Raw genomic sequence first — 14,579 nt, forward strand, 5'->3', positions numbered from 1 at the left:
TTTGTTTGTTTGTTTGTTTGTTTGTTTGTTTCTTTCTTTCTTTCTTTCTTTCTTTCTTTCTTTCTTTCTTTCTTCACAGAAGGTTAATTTGTTCCCTCTTATAAAAAATAGTTGAGGTACTGGTACTTAATTTTAGCTTCTGATCATGTCTTTTTATAAATCCCATGGATAGTAAATTTTTATAACCTGCTGTGATATTTTGCAGTTTCCATCACTTCACTGCATTATCTACAGCAACCATTAAGATTGGACTCCCTAAGAACAACTTTTCTATAATTTCTGGTGGCATTGATCTGATCCTGAGTCATTATCATAAACCTTTCAAACTCAATTAATAAAAATAGCAATAACAAGAATAACCACAACAACAATAGGTAACATTTATAAAATGTGAACTGTTCCAGGCACTGTACTAAGCACTTTATATTTATTATCTTATGTGATCCTCATAACAATTCTGCAAGGTAGGTACTATTATTATCCTTATTTTGTAGATGAAGAAACTATTGCAAGCAAGGATAAAATGATTTATATAGGATCATTCAGCTAGTAAATCTTTGTACTCATATCTTCTTGATTCCAGGGCAAACTACCCAGCTGCCCAATAATTGATTATTATATACACCTAGTCAATGTCCAAGGCAGATTTTAAACTCAGATTTTTCTAGTTCTGTCTTTCCATCTATGTGTTCCATCTTTCTCAAGTCTCCAATCTCTATATTATGCTGATCTTGAATCTAAACAAATTTGGATCACTCAATCATTTGTTAGAGGCTTCTTTGACAATGCATTGATGGTTAAAACCACATGGGATTTTGCTTTTTTGGATCCATTCTTGCAATGTCATAATTTCTTGGGATCTGTCCAGAGAAAAACTGTTTCTGGTTACATTCAATAAGTCCAGTGACATATACCTATTTTTGGCCTTTATCGATTTCAGAGATGATGGACTTTTGACTTGTTGAGAGGAAAGTACTCCACAAATCTTAAATCCTTGTATTCAAATAAGTCATTATTTTCTTAATTTTTATCATTCTGATGCTCAATGTCCCATAATATTACAGTATAAAGTCCTCTCCTTATTTTCTCAGCAAAACAGATCCAGTCATAGAGGATTTGAGTATTCACTAATCGAATTGTCTACAATCTGTTGATAAACACCCCAGACTATTTTAATCTTTCCTTTGGAAGTTTAGCTTTCTTCCTTCGAACAGCCTGAGTTAATTCCAAAACTGTCATCTCTCCCTTTCATGATTAAAGCTGGGGTTGTTTAAGCTTCCTCATTCTCATGGCGTGGCTTTGTAGCTGTTGAAGCCGCAACAGAGCATGCACAGTAATCCCACCCTCATGATTAAAGCATCTCCGGAGCTGCAACATTTGATGGGCTAATACTGGCCATGGAACCCTTGGATTGGATCCAGCTCCGTCATCACTTTGAATAAAACAGTCTGATGAGCCCCAGCAAGGCAGGGACTGCTGTCATTGTCCATTTCAAACTCCAAACAGTAGGAGAAAATGAATGCCCTTCTTAAACTGTCAAGCAGCCCCAGGAATGTTTGCCAGAAACTAAAAGATGTTAAAGGCTGATCAAGATATCTGCTTGATAACTTTGCGGGGTCCTAAATCCCCTCTCAAAAAAGTCATTGTGCTTATTTCTAGCCAGAGTTTAGGCACAAATATTAATTTTTTGCATGTATGCACACATGTGTATGTATGTATGTGTTTTCTATTTAGAATCTTTATTCTATTTTAGAATCTTAGAATCTTTCATCTCCTCCTAGTTCATGATCCTCCTAATTCAGGGCATCTTAAATTAGGGTCTCTTAATATCTTTTCTCAATAGTTTAGCTGTTTTTCAATATAATTATTTTATTTTGTAATTCTACGCATTTTATTTGGCATTTAAAAAACATTATTCTGAGATGGGGACCACCAGCTTCATGAGACTTCCAAAGAATTCATGACGCACACAAAAAGTTGGGGATTTTTGCTTTAGTTGTCCATGCTTGCTCTCTCATATTTATTTATCTTGTATTTATTTATCCATTTAGTTATATTCATCCTAGTTAAATCCAATCTCAAGACTATGATATATTTACTAATAATACGATGACTATCTAGCATTTATATAGTGAATTTATATAATGCTTTAAGGTTTACAAAGCTTTTGACAAGTATTATCTCATTTGATCCTCCCCAACAACCCTAGAAGATGGATGCTCATGTTATTACCATTTTCAGAGGATCATTGAATCAGCGGTTAAGTGATTTATCCAGGGACTCATAACAAGTGTCTGAGGGCAGATTTGAATTCAGGTCTTCCTATCAGTGGATAGATATCTAGCTGCCTTGTCTTTGTATGACCAGCACTAGATACAGAGCCTTGTTTAAATAAGACTTTAACAACTGTTTATTAAATTAAATTGAATGGAATTTTCCTCAAAAATTCTGAAATATATTATCTTAAACCTATATAAGGGAAGAAACGAGACTAGGAAGTGCTCTATTGACTTTTCATTTTTACAAAGTAAAGTCAGTTTATTTTAAATGAGAGGGTCACAAATTTAGTGATTAGATCCAAAAGGCTCTAAATTGATATTGCCACTCCAGTGGAATATTGATTATGCCCATCAATGATGGTCATTCTCTTTTGCCTCTCAATATCAAGATATTCTGATTCCCAGCTTGCTGCTGAAAGAGCCAGCTTGTCAAAGGCTCCAGATGAAGCAGCTGCACTTGAGGCAATGAGTCCATAAATTAACTGAGAGGACTCATGACATTCTAAAAGAGTGAAGTTTTCATTGGAATGCATGGTTCATCTGCTGGGGGAATGTTATGTAACTGGGCTGAATTTGCCACCTCCGACATTTGCAGGAAGGAATTTTTCTGGCACAAGCTGGATGTCCCATTTTCAGCCTGCATTTTCCTGTTGAAAATGACCATCTGAAAAGTGCAGTGGGATGAATGCCTTCACGTGCTGGTGTCTGGGGACAGGATTAACACCCGCCTGAATATGGTATATGAGGCTTTTACTGTCTATAGCTGTTAGGTTGTAGGAGACATGCTTTGACCTGCAATATATGTGAATCACTGCACATAAGAAGTATATTATTAGAAATTCTGATGTGTATTTTCCCAAGGAATATTATTTTATTTGCTCTCTTTAGCCATTTACTTGGTCCATGTTCTTATGATTATGACAATGGGGAATTCTACTGTACAAAAGGGGATAGGGAAACTTCAATTTCAATATGTTTCTCATCAGAAAATTATTCAATAACCATTTTTTTCAGAAAAAAACACCATTATATATTTATATGAAAATATTATACATTTTACATATAAATTTATATACATTGTATATTTCATATATGTAACATATTTAAATAATATGACTTCTTTTTATTCATCAGTCATTTCCAGATAAACTTGGCCACTACATTAATCTCTTGTATAGGAAAGAAAAATAGTTAAGCAAAACTAACCTATAGAGAAATAGTTTCTGCACTTAAGAGGCTTTCATTTTGTATTATTTAGATTTATGACCTTAAATTCCTATAAGATCAATCCAGAAATCAATGCAAATGATCAAAATATCAATATTCATTGATAATATGCAATAGGCGTTAAGCCCCCACCTCTTCTTTTCCAGGGTTATAAGGACGTAGAAGGGATGTCCCAGCTCTAATTGAACTCATTACAATCTTATTGAAGCTCCTGAATTCAATTCAAGAAACATTTGTTAAATGCCCACCATGTATAGAGTGCTGTTAGAGTACTGGGGGAAAGAGAAAAGTAGTTCAGAAACATCCTGGGATCATTAAAAAAATTGCTTCTTTATATATAATCCTTATAACTATCTCATTAGACCTCAGGAAGATTTTTCAACAATGAGGATTAAGACAAAAATAAAGTTTAATTGGTTGCCCGGAAAATTAAATTAATCAAAATTATTCTCCAGAATTTTCAGTATATTATTTCAGTATATATTCAATTTGTGATTATTTTGTAGTTCCCACTTGGGAAGCTAGTAGGGAAAGGACCCTCCATTTATATCTTCAGAGTAAGCACCACAGATATTTTCTGATTACTTCTCTATGGCCATGGTGACTCTTCTTATTGATTGCTGAGCTAGAACCTAAATTTTTCTGCTAGACATTCTTTTGGTTGGCCTAGAAGTATACAGGAGAGCATATCATTTGTCATGGTATTTTCTCCATTAATTTTTTTCTAGTGTAAGCAATATGTGTCTTGTTTCACATGATACATATGGAAAATACATATATGATAGCATACATACAATCTATATCATATTACCTGCTTTCTTGGGGAGGGGGGAGGTGTGGATGGGAGGGAAAGAACATAGATTGTAAAATGTCAGAAAATGAACATTAAAAATTGTATCAACAAGTTTTCTAGAAAAAATAAAAATGAAAAAAATTACTTTAAAAAAGAAGTGTATGGATGATTCTCTGAGCTCTAAATGTTTTGGGAGATTGCCTATCTCCCCCACCAGGCTACAAGCCATTATATTATGGTTTTTCTAGGTAATGGTAGGATGGACCTCCTCTTGTTTTTGTATTCTTTCCTTTAGTACAGGGCCTGCTGAGCTCTTGAAAAGTAGTTGGCATCTACTTTCTCTCCATTCTTGGGCACCTGAGGAGCAGGTTATAAACTACTTGAGCAATCATGGGAGAAAAGTGATAAATACAGATGGGTCAACAGGGGATCAATAACCTTAAGAAGAAAAAACTGGGATGGGGAGTAACTAAAGAGCCATCTTGGAATTGTCTGGACTATAGTCAGTGGCAGTAACAAATTAAATAGTAAGTAGCCCAATTGTAAATGTCCCTGGAAAGTCTGAATACTAGCCTCTTGACTGATTATAAATATTCCATAATTCTTTTATTACTTAGAATTACACTTTCTGTGCAGGAATCAAACTGCTTGTTCTATAGCTTATTCACATCTATAGTCTCGGTATCTTTTTTGTTCTCTACTCCCAACCAAAGTGGGATGGTTATCTTAGTGTGGAACCCAAAAGTGGATGGTTCTTTAGGAAGCTGAGTTGTGCTTTCAGTTGAGGCACTGGGATGCTGGTTCTCTTATTGGAGAGACAACCAGTCACAAAGAAATGAGCTCAGGGTAAACTGGGGGCAGATGAAGGACAGATATTAGTAAGGGTCACCAGCCCCTGTGGCTTCAGTCAGGAGCTTCCTGGCTAGTTGCTGCTAGAGTTATAATTGAATTGCATGTAGAAAGTGAAGAATAAAAGCTAGAGCATTTGAGGCTTCATTCAGAGGCTGGCTCCTTTATTTTCAGCTTGCCTTTTTTTTTCTTTCTTTAAATCTTGTCTGTATATTCCTGAGCTATATATTCCTCAATTTTCTCATCCTTAAAACAGGTCCATTAGTATACTTTTCTGGAAACCTTATTCAAACAAATCAATTTGTTCTTCCCCATACAAATTCATTCATTAGGTACTCTATGTCCTGCCTTCATGCCTGGAATGCTCTTGCCTCTGCTCTGTCTTCTAGGATCCCTAGTTCCATTCAAAGCTCACAGGAGCACCTCTTCTCCAATTACTAATGCTCTCTACCTCCCCCAAATTATTTGATTTTGTACACATTTTGTCAAGGCATTGATAAAACATTTATTAAGCATCTACCATGGGCAAGTACTGTGCAAAGCACTGGAAATGGTTGTTATTCAGTTGTTTTCAGTTCGGTCCAATTCTTTATGACTCTCATTTAAGATTTTCCTGGCAAAAACACTGACATGGACATTTCCTTCTCCAGCTAATTTTACAGATGAGGAACCTGAGGAAAATAGGATTAAGTGACTTATCCAGGGCCACACAGCTACTAAATGTCTGAGATTAGATTTAAACTCAGGAAGAAGAATATTTCTGATTTAAGACCCAATACTCCATCCACTGCAACTCCTAGTCGCCTTAAGCCCCGAGGATACAAAAGACAAAAACCAAAACCAAAAACCTCAGTCCCTCCTCTCCAGGAGCTTACATTCTAATGGGAGAAATAACCTGCAAACAATTATGTGTATGTGTGTAAATATATCATATACAGGATTTATTGGGAATAATCTCAAAAGGAGGATACTGTGGGGCAGGGTAGAAAAATAATGAAGGAAGAAAAGCCAGATGAATGATTAGAAGAGAGAATTCCAGGCATGGGGAATAGCCTGGAACAGTGAAAATCGCCCAACCTTAGAAGACGTAGTCATATATATGCTGTTTTTCTCCAGCAGAATGAGTTCCTTGGGGGCAGAAATGTTTTCAATTTTTTGTCTTCATTCCCTAGCAGAGTCCCTGACATGTGTAGGCTACAAGCATGTTGAGGTATACTAAAACACTGTTGGCAGAACTATAAATTGGTCTAACTATTCTGGAAAGCAATTTGTAATAATATTAAAAAAAGTTATTAAAATCTTCATGTCATTTGATCAAAAGATCTCACTCCTGGGCATATAATCTAATCAGATGAGAGAGAGAGAGAGAGAGACAGAGAGAGAGACAGAGAGAGAAACAGGGAGACAGAAACAAAGATGGGGAGAAACAGAGACAGAGACAGAAAGAGAAAAGTCTCACATGTAACTGTATATTTATAATAACACTTTTTGTAGTAGGGAAAGAATTAAAAAGTAGATATCTATGGATTGGGAAAGTGGATAAATCATTTTTGTCCCACAAATATAATATAGTTTCTATACTATAAAAAAGTAATGAATATAAAAATGAAGAGAAGCAGAGAAAGATTTATATGAAATGGTACAAAGTAAAGAAAGAAGAATATAAATGGGGGAAATAGCAAAAAATGAAACTGGATGCTATTAAATTGTTATGATTAAGGTAAAGATAAAGTAGAAGATATATATCCTTCCTTTACAGAGGTGGTGGGTGTATACGGGTGAGAAATACCATATATTATCAGACCAATAGCTACATTGGTTACTTTTTTCTAAACTACTTTTCTTCTCTTTCTTTATGATTCTTTAGTGCAGTTACTCCCTGAGAGTCAATTTCTATTATATTTAGAAATGAAAATGATATAAAAATCTGAGTGGGTTTGAGGAGAGGGATTATTTGGAAATGAAAATGGTCAGCTTAGATGAGGGACAGCATGTTGGACCTAATGACAGGAAGCCCTTGGTTCAAATCTGCCTTCAGAATTTCCTAGTTATGTGATTCTGAACAGTTTACATAGATTTTTATTTGTAAATATAGGTAAATTAATCCCATTTTCCTCCTAGGTTTGTTATGATAATAAAATGAATTAATATTTATAGAGGGCTTTGCAAACCTTGAAATGATAGCTATTATTAAAATTAAGAAGGAATTTTAAGAACTGTTAAAAATAACTGATTGAACAATCATTTCAACAATTGAATAGAACTGAGTATTGTCAAAATGTATGTATTCAGAGGGATCTAAAAATTTAGTTGATTCAGTCTTCCCAAATTGGAAGTTTCACATGTTAAAACCAGTGGAAATGCACGTCGGCTATGGGGGCGGGGGGATGAAGGGGAGGTGAAGGGGAAAGTAAAAACATGAATCATGTAAACATGGAAAATTTTTCTAAAAACTAAAATATTTTTTAAAAAATTAAAAAAAAAGCCAAATTGGAAGTTTCAGTCCTGAATACCTTGTCTCCTGATTTGTGATTCCTTAGGACACAGACTGCCATTTTAGGAGGGCCACACCTAGACTTCTCCCCTGTATTAACTCACTCTCTACTTGTTTTTCTACCTCATTGCCAGAAGTCTTGAGGCTAGTGGGTCCTGCGTACTTCCTGAAACTTCTTTCCAGTTCCCCTTTATATGTAATCTTTCTTATTTAGAATGTAAGCTCTTTAGGGGAAGGACTGTCTTTATTTATTATATTTCTAGAGCTTATGACAGTCCTGGCTGGTAATAAACAATTAAAAAATACTCTTGTTTCTTTGTCCATCTGTCCATCCAAACAACTAGTCATCCATCCATCCATCCATCCATCTACCCATCTACAATTAGGCTCTTATCATTATTATATATACCTCCATTGTAATTAAAATTATTACATGGTTACTTTTCTATCCCACCCTATTCAGCTAACAAATCTCAAGCACTTATATGTAGAGAGTTTATGCTAGGCATTAAGGAAAATTTTTTAAAAAAAGATTTGATTTCTGCTGCTGTGGAGCTCATGCTCTACTGTGGAAGTGTGATGCATGCACAAATAACCATATTACATGATAATACATTGTGAATAATGCATAAGAAAGACACAGAATTTTATATATAATGTGTGGGACAGGTTTTGTCTTCATTGACTAGCTAGATCATGGAAACCTTCCTAATGAGGGTATCTTTTGGGTTGGACTTTAAATGATAAGTTAAAGTCCAATAGGCAGAGAGACTATTTTAGTGGTCTTGAAGTAAAGAAGATTACATTTTCATTCCATAGCACATTGTAACCTTCAGTGATCAGAGGGTTAATATTTCAGATAATGACATGACTATAAAGGAATTTTCATTGTGAGAAAGTATTGGATAATAACTATAATTATAAACCTGTTCTGGGTAGCAAACCTGGGCACAATCTGTATCATCTCTGTGGAATTTAGAAACAAGTCTCTGAAGAATGGTGACTTATTAATTGACATTCAGAGATTAGTCACACTATGGATTTTCTCTTTCAAGTCCATTTGACTGGTTGGCAAAAATCAGATTTTTAGATTGTTGTGGGACAGGAATTTGTTTCCATGACCATAGACTCTAATCGGAAATGAAATTAAAGAAGCCTCCCTAGCTACCCAAAATTCTAATTTGGGTAACAAAGTATACTTATGATCAAAGATGGATATTGAGCATTGTTCTAGATTTCTATAGAATGGAGTGGAGGGAAGAGCACTATACTAAGAAATCAACATTCTTATTCTGGCTATGCTACTAAATAGCTACAGCAGCTTTGGAGAATTTATACCTTAGTTTCCTCATCTGCTAAATGAAGGGAGAGGACTAGAGGATCTTCAGAATCCCCTCCAATCTAAAATTGTATGGCTCTCCATTTCCAAACTGCTTAAAATCCTTAAGCTGACCTTTCATGAAAATAAAGTTGAGATGGCTGCATAGGTGGTAAGATTTAAGAGGCTCTCAGAGATGGTTAGAGGTTGAAGGCGGGGAATGTGGAGAGATAGCCTAAGACAACAGGGACCTTGATGGGAGGGTCCGCCTATAAGGAAGATTCATGGGAAACTAAGGTTCGGGATAAAAGCAATATGGATCTGGCATAGAGGAAAAGTAGGGACAATAGATTCAAAAAGGGGGAAAGGGTACCTGGGAAGAGATTTGGAGGGATGACAATGATGAGATCACATAGAAGCATGCAATTTTAGAACTGGAAGGGATCCCAAAAGACTTCTAGTCTAACCTCTATCTGAGAAGGAAATCCCACTACAACATAACTTGGAAGTGGTATTCTGGCTTTGAAGACCTCCAATAAGGGAAATTATTTATTTCTTAATGCAGTCCATTCCATTTATAAAATATATTAAATTTTTAGGACTTTTTTCTCCCTAAAAATACATTTAAATTCACCTCTCTGCAATTTTGATCAGCTAGGTAGTTCATTGGATTGACTGTTAGACTTGGAATTAGAAAGAGCTGAGTTCAAATTTTGTCTCTGAAACATTAGCTTTGCATTTCTGGACAAATTCCCTAACTTCTCTCAATCTGGCATTCCTAATTTACTAATCTATATTAATAGCTTCTATCTCACAGCTTGTTTTGAGGATTAAATGAAACACTATATGTAAAGTGCCTCCCAAATCTTAAGGTGTTATGTAAATGCTAGCTGTTGTTATCATTCATATTTACACCTTCTACACTGGCTTCTGATTTTGCCCTCTGGGAACAATCAGAATGAGTGTAATCCTCCTACTATAGTATACTCTTGAATGTAGCAGTTGTGTCATCCCTAAGCTAAACAGGACTATCTCCTTCACCCAGGACTTGTGACATCACATCACCTTAAGGCTACTATCATGTTTGAAGCATTCCTCATTATCAATATCCTCCCTTCAATATCTTCCCTAGGTAAGAACATTACAAACTTAGTCTGAAAGCCAAGATCCAAGTGGAAAGAGGCAGATCTCATGAGCTGTAATAATATTTGAGAATATTCTTTATAGAATAAGTGAACCTAATAGGGACATAGGATAATAAAAATAAGGAGAGTTAGCTAATGTCAATACATCTCTGAAACTCTGGACAGGACTATGACCTTGGCCAAGGTGGCACTTTTAAGATATTTTAAAATGAGTAATTACTAGTTAGACCATTTAACACAATTACTTGTCAAGTTTTTGTCATGGCATAACACATTTTGGAGTTTGTAGAAACTTGGAATATCACAGAATCCATGAAAAATATGGTATTTATTTTTTTTAAGTAAAGAGAACAGGGTTTCCAGCCATTGAATAGGAATATGGTACAATTATAGGAACTTATTGTCAGGGCCAATTATTGCTACTCACAGACTAAAGGAAAGTAAGAAAAAATAGTTCCAAAGACATCATGACTTATTAAAAAAAAGACTCAAACTCCTTCTAATTTTTCCAGAAACATCACAACCCAGAAGACTGTTACCACCTTGTTAGACCAAAAGCAAATCCTTCTCTGAGAGACAATCTGTGTCTGAGTCATGTTGATTGAGTCAAGGAGTTCCATGAAAACAATTTTCTTCCCCTGTAATGGTCATCTCTTGCTGAGGTCCAAACATTTTGGTTACATGTATCTTGTCCCATCTTTGAAGCTGACAAAACTGGAATGAGTGGAAAGTCCTTTAGAATCTCGTGGGGCTCTATAGACCCATGTCCTACCATTAGAGAAAGGTTTTATTCTCTTTTCTCCCATCATAATTAGGACATAGATTAGGACATTACTGGCTTGACTTTGCTTCCATCTAGGGAACAGTGACCAGGAGCTTGAGTTTAGCCTTTAGAAGCTCAGCCCTTCTTCTATTCCCTTGCTACTTCCAAGATCTAAACAGTAGGCTAAATCTAAGAAGATGAAATTTAGGGAAAGGCTTATGATTTTACGGTATAGGAAAAACACTCAGAGATGAAACTACATTCTTTGCCAAAGAGATTTGCCTAGAACACTAAAAGGTTCAATGATTTGTCCAATGTCATGCAGCCAGTCTACCAGAGGCAGGATTGACTCCATGTCTTCCTTGCTTCCTGGCTTTAGGCCAGCTCTCTAGATGCCACTCTACACTGACTTTCAAGAAGAAATTTAATAGGGATAAAATTTTTACTATTGATGTAAAAAACTCTGCCCTATAAATGATGAGGGGAGGTGGCAGGGTAGAAGAGGGTAGCTATGGTTAGATAGCAGTTGTTATGGGGAAAAAGAGGAAGTAGGAGTCTAAATGGATTGAAAACTCAAGATGGGTCAATAGTAGCCAAGAAAAGTTATTTGATCTTAAGCTGCATCAATTAAGCCAAGTTTCTAAAATAAATGAAAATGTTTATAGCACAAAAAGACATTAAAATCCAGATTAATGAATGCAAGTTTCATGAAAAATTGTTTTATTTTTGTCTTCCCATTTCTAGCACTTAGCACAGTTCCTGGCACACAGTTGGTGCTTAATAAATGTTTGTTTTATTTGATTCAATTCTGTTCACTGTTTGACTTTGGAGGACCTATAACAAAATACATTTCTTTTCGCTCCAGAGAGACAGTGGACCATAGATACAGATGGCAGCATAATTTGGGCAATGTATTTATTTGCTTAACTATTTCTCTTTGTTCCAAGGGAAAGTTGAAGGGAAGATAAAGAAGGATGTTATTGGGAAGCAATAGTAATATGAAAAACCAAAGCACCAACATCTTAATTTTTTAAAATTTAAATTTGATTGTTACATTAAAATAAACTCAGTTAACTCTCTCCTCGCACTCTCCCAGTTAGAGATGCCATCATTTGATAATAAAGGTATATGTATATGTAAAACCATGTCTTACTTTTTTCTTTTTGTCAGTACTTTCTGTGGAGGTAGACAGACACAAGTCATTCTTCAAACAATATTTGTGTTGTTTTATATAATGTTCTCTTGGTTTCATGTATGTCTTTCCATGTTTTTCTAAAATTCAACTGCTCATTATTTCTTATTCTATAAATAGTAATCTATCCCAATCCTATGCCACAACTTGTTCAACTATTCACCAATTGATGGGCATACCTTCAATTTCTAGTTCTTTGCCACCACAAGGAGAGATGCTATGAATATTCTATAACATATAGATTGTTTTCCTTTTTCACTGATCAGTGGTATACCTGGGACAGAAGATATACACGGGTTTGTGTATATCTTTATTCATGATTACAGTTTGTTCCCCAAAATTGTTGGATCAGTTCACAGTTCCACAAATAGTATATTAGTGTCCCCATTGTCCCACATTCCCCTCCAATATTTTGTCAAAGTAGCAAGATATAAAATGAGCCTACATAAATATTCAGCATTTCTATAGACAACCAACAATATTCTGCAAGAAGGGATAGTAAAAGATAATCCATTTAAAATAACTACAGATAGAATCAAATACCTAAAAGTATATTTGCCAAAAACAAGCCCAGGAACATAATTAAAAAAGCACATCTTACATAAATAAAGTGAGATTTAAATAACTGCAGAAATACTAATTGTTCATGAGTGGGCAGAGCCAATATAATTAAAATGACAATAATATCTAAACTAATTTATCTATTCAATATCATCTCAATTTCTATTGAACTAGAAAAAATAAAAATAATTTGAAAAAGCAAAAGGTCAAGGAAATTTAAGATATTGATAAAATATAAAGAGAGGTCTAGCAGTGCCAGATTTTGAACTATATTATAAAGTATTAATTTTCAAAATTATGTGGGTACTGCCTAACAAAAAGAAAAGTAGTTCACTGGGAAAGAACAGACATAAAACAAACAGTTGTAAACAATTATAGTAACCTTGTGTTTGACAAAAGCAAAGAATCAAGTTTTGAGATAAGAATTCACTATTTGATAAAAATTGAAAGCAATATGGCAGAAACTAGTTATAGACCAATATCTTACACCACTTACCAATATAAGATCAAAATGGTTACATGAGCCAGGGATAAAGGAAGAAATCATAAGCAGATTAGAAGAATGGAGAACATATTACATATCAGATTTATGGATAGGAAAATAATTTATGAATAAAAAATTCTTGTACAAATAAAAAAATGTAACCATGATTAGAAGGAAAGTAGTAAATTGGGGATAAGGAGTTTATAAACAGTTTCTTGGATAGAGAGCTCATGTCTAAAATATAGAGAGAATTTTGTTAATTTATAAGATTATGAGTCATTCCCCAGGTGATGAATGTCCTGAAGATATAAACAGATAGTTTTTAGATGAAGAAATTGAAACTCTATGTAACTATATGAAAAAATGCTCTAAATACTTATTGATTAGAGAAATGCAAATCAAAACAAGTCTGAGATGTCATCCCACACCTATCAGACTGGAAAAAATGATAAAAAGGCATTTTTTAAAAAGTCCAACAACAATGAAGGATATGGTGACTCAGCATTATCTGGTATATAGTATTCACTTCTGGATATCAAATTTTAGGGGACATGTTATATATATATATATATATATATATATAACCTGGTGTGGAGTGCAGAATTATGAACAGTAAGCAGATTTAGGCTTGACTAAGGTTAAGGAAGAACTTCTTAACAATAAGAATGCTCCAAAACAATTTGGTGTTGCTCCTACTTGGTGGTGTTCAGATGATGACAACCCCTTTGTAGCAGGATTCTTCATTAGTTATGAGTTAGACATGAAGTCCTCATAGATCCCATCTATCTGTGACATTTTGATATTCTGTTCATTCCTTTTGTCCACCCTCTCTCCTCCACTCCAATGGAGGAATTCCTTCAACAGCAGCCCTAGTATGTGATTGTTAAACCTTGATGACACACTTCCTAGAGACAGAAAGATCACTACTTAAACAAGGCAGCTCCTGTTTACATTATTTGATTTCAAGGAGAGAGGGCAAGTACTTCTTTGCCTGTCTCTTCTCATCACCTTCCCCTCATTCTCACAGACTTTTCCAACCTGCTCAATATTCTGCAAACAGAAAATATTTCAGCTTGAAATACAAATACATTTAAGAGGGGTGACAAAGTAATCTTCTCTGAAGTACATATGGTAGAAATTAGATAATTTTGTAATAAGCGAGGGAAAGCTAGAGAGAGTATGAGGGTGTTAGTGCCTGAAAAAGGAGAGCATTAAGGAAGACATGACAAGGAAGAAGGGAGACAAATTATAGAACACGGAGGCTATGGGTTCCCAGACAAACCTGACTGTTTTATATTTTGCCATCCAGGTCTCATTTCTGGTATTCTGTTTAAGAAATGCTTGTTGATTAGATGTGCTTTGGGGATGAAGGAATAGAGTCTTAAATCAGAAAATAAAACTGAATGTTTGGAAAAGATACCATCTAAGTAAGAAGAAAATGCTCTCCAAAAGAAAACATTTTCATGTGGGTATC

Source organism: Gracilinanus agilis, chromosome 3 (genome assembly GCF_016433145.1).
Source record: "Gracilinanus agilis isolate LMUSP501 chromosome 3, AgileGrace, whole genome shotgun sequence".
Lineage (NCBI taxonomy): Eukaryota > Metazoa > Chordata > Mammalia > Didelphimorphia > Didelphidae > Gracilinanus > Gracilinanus agilis.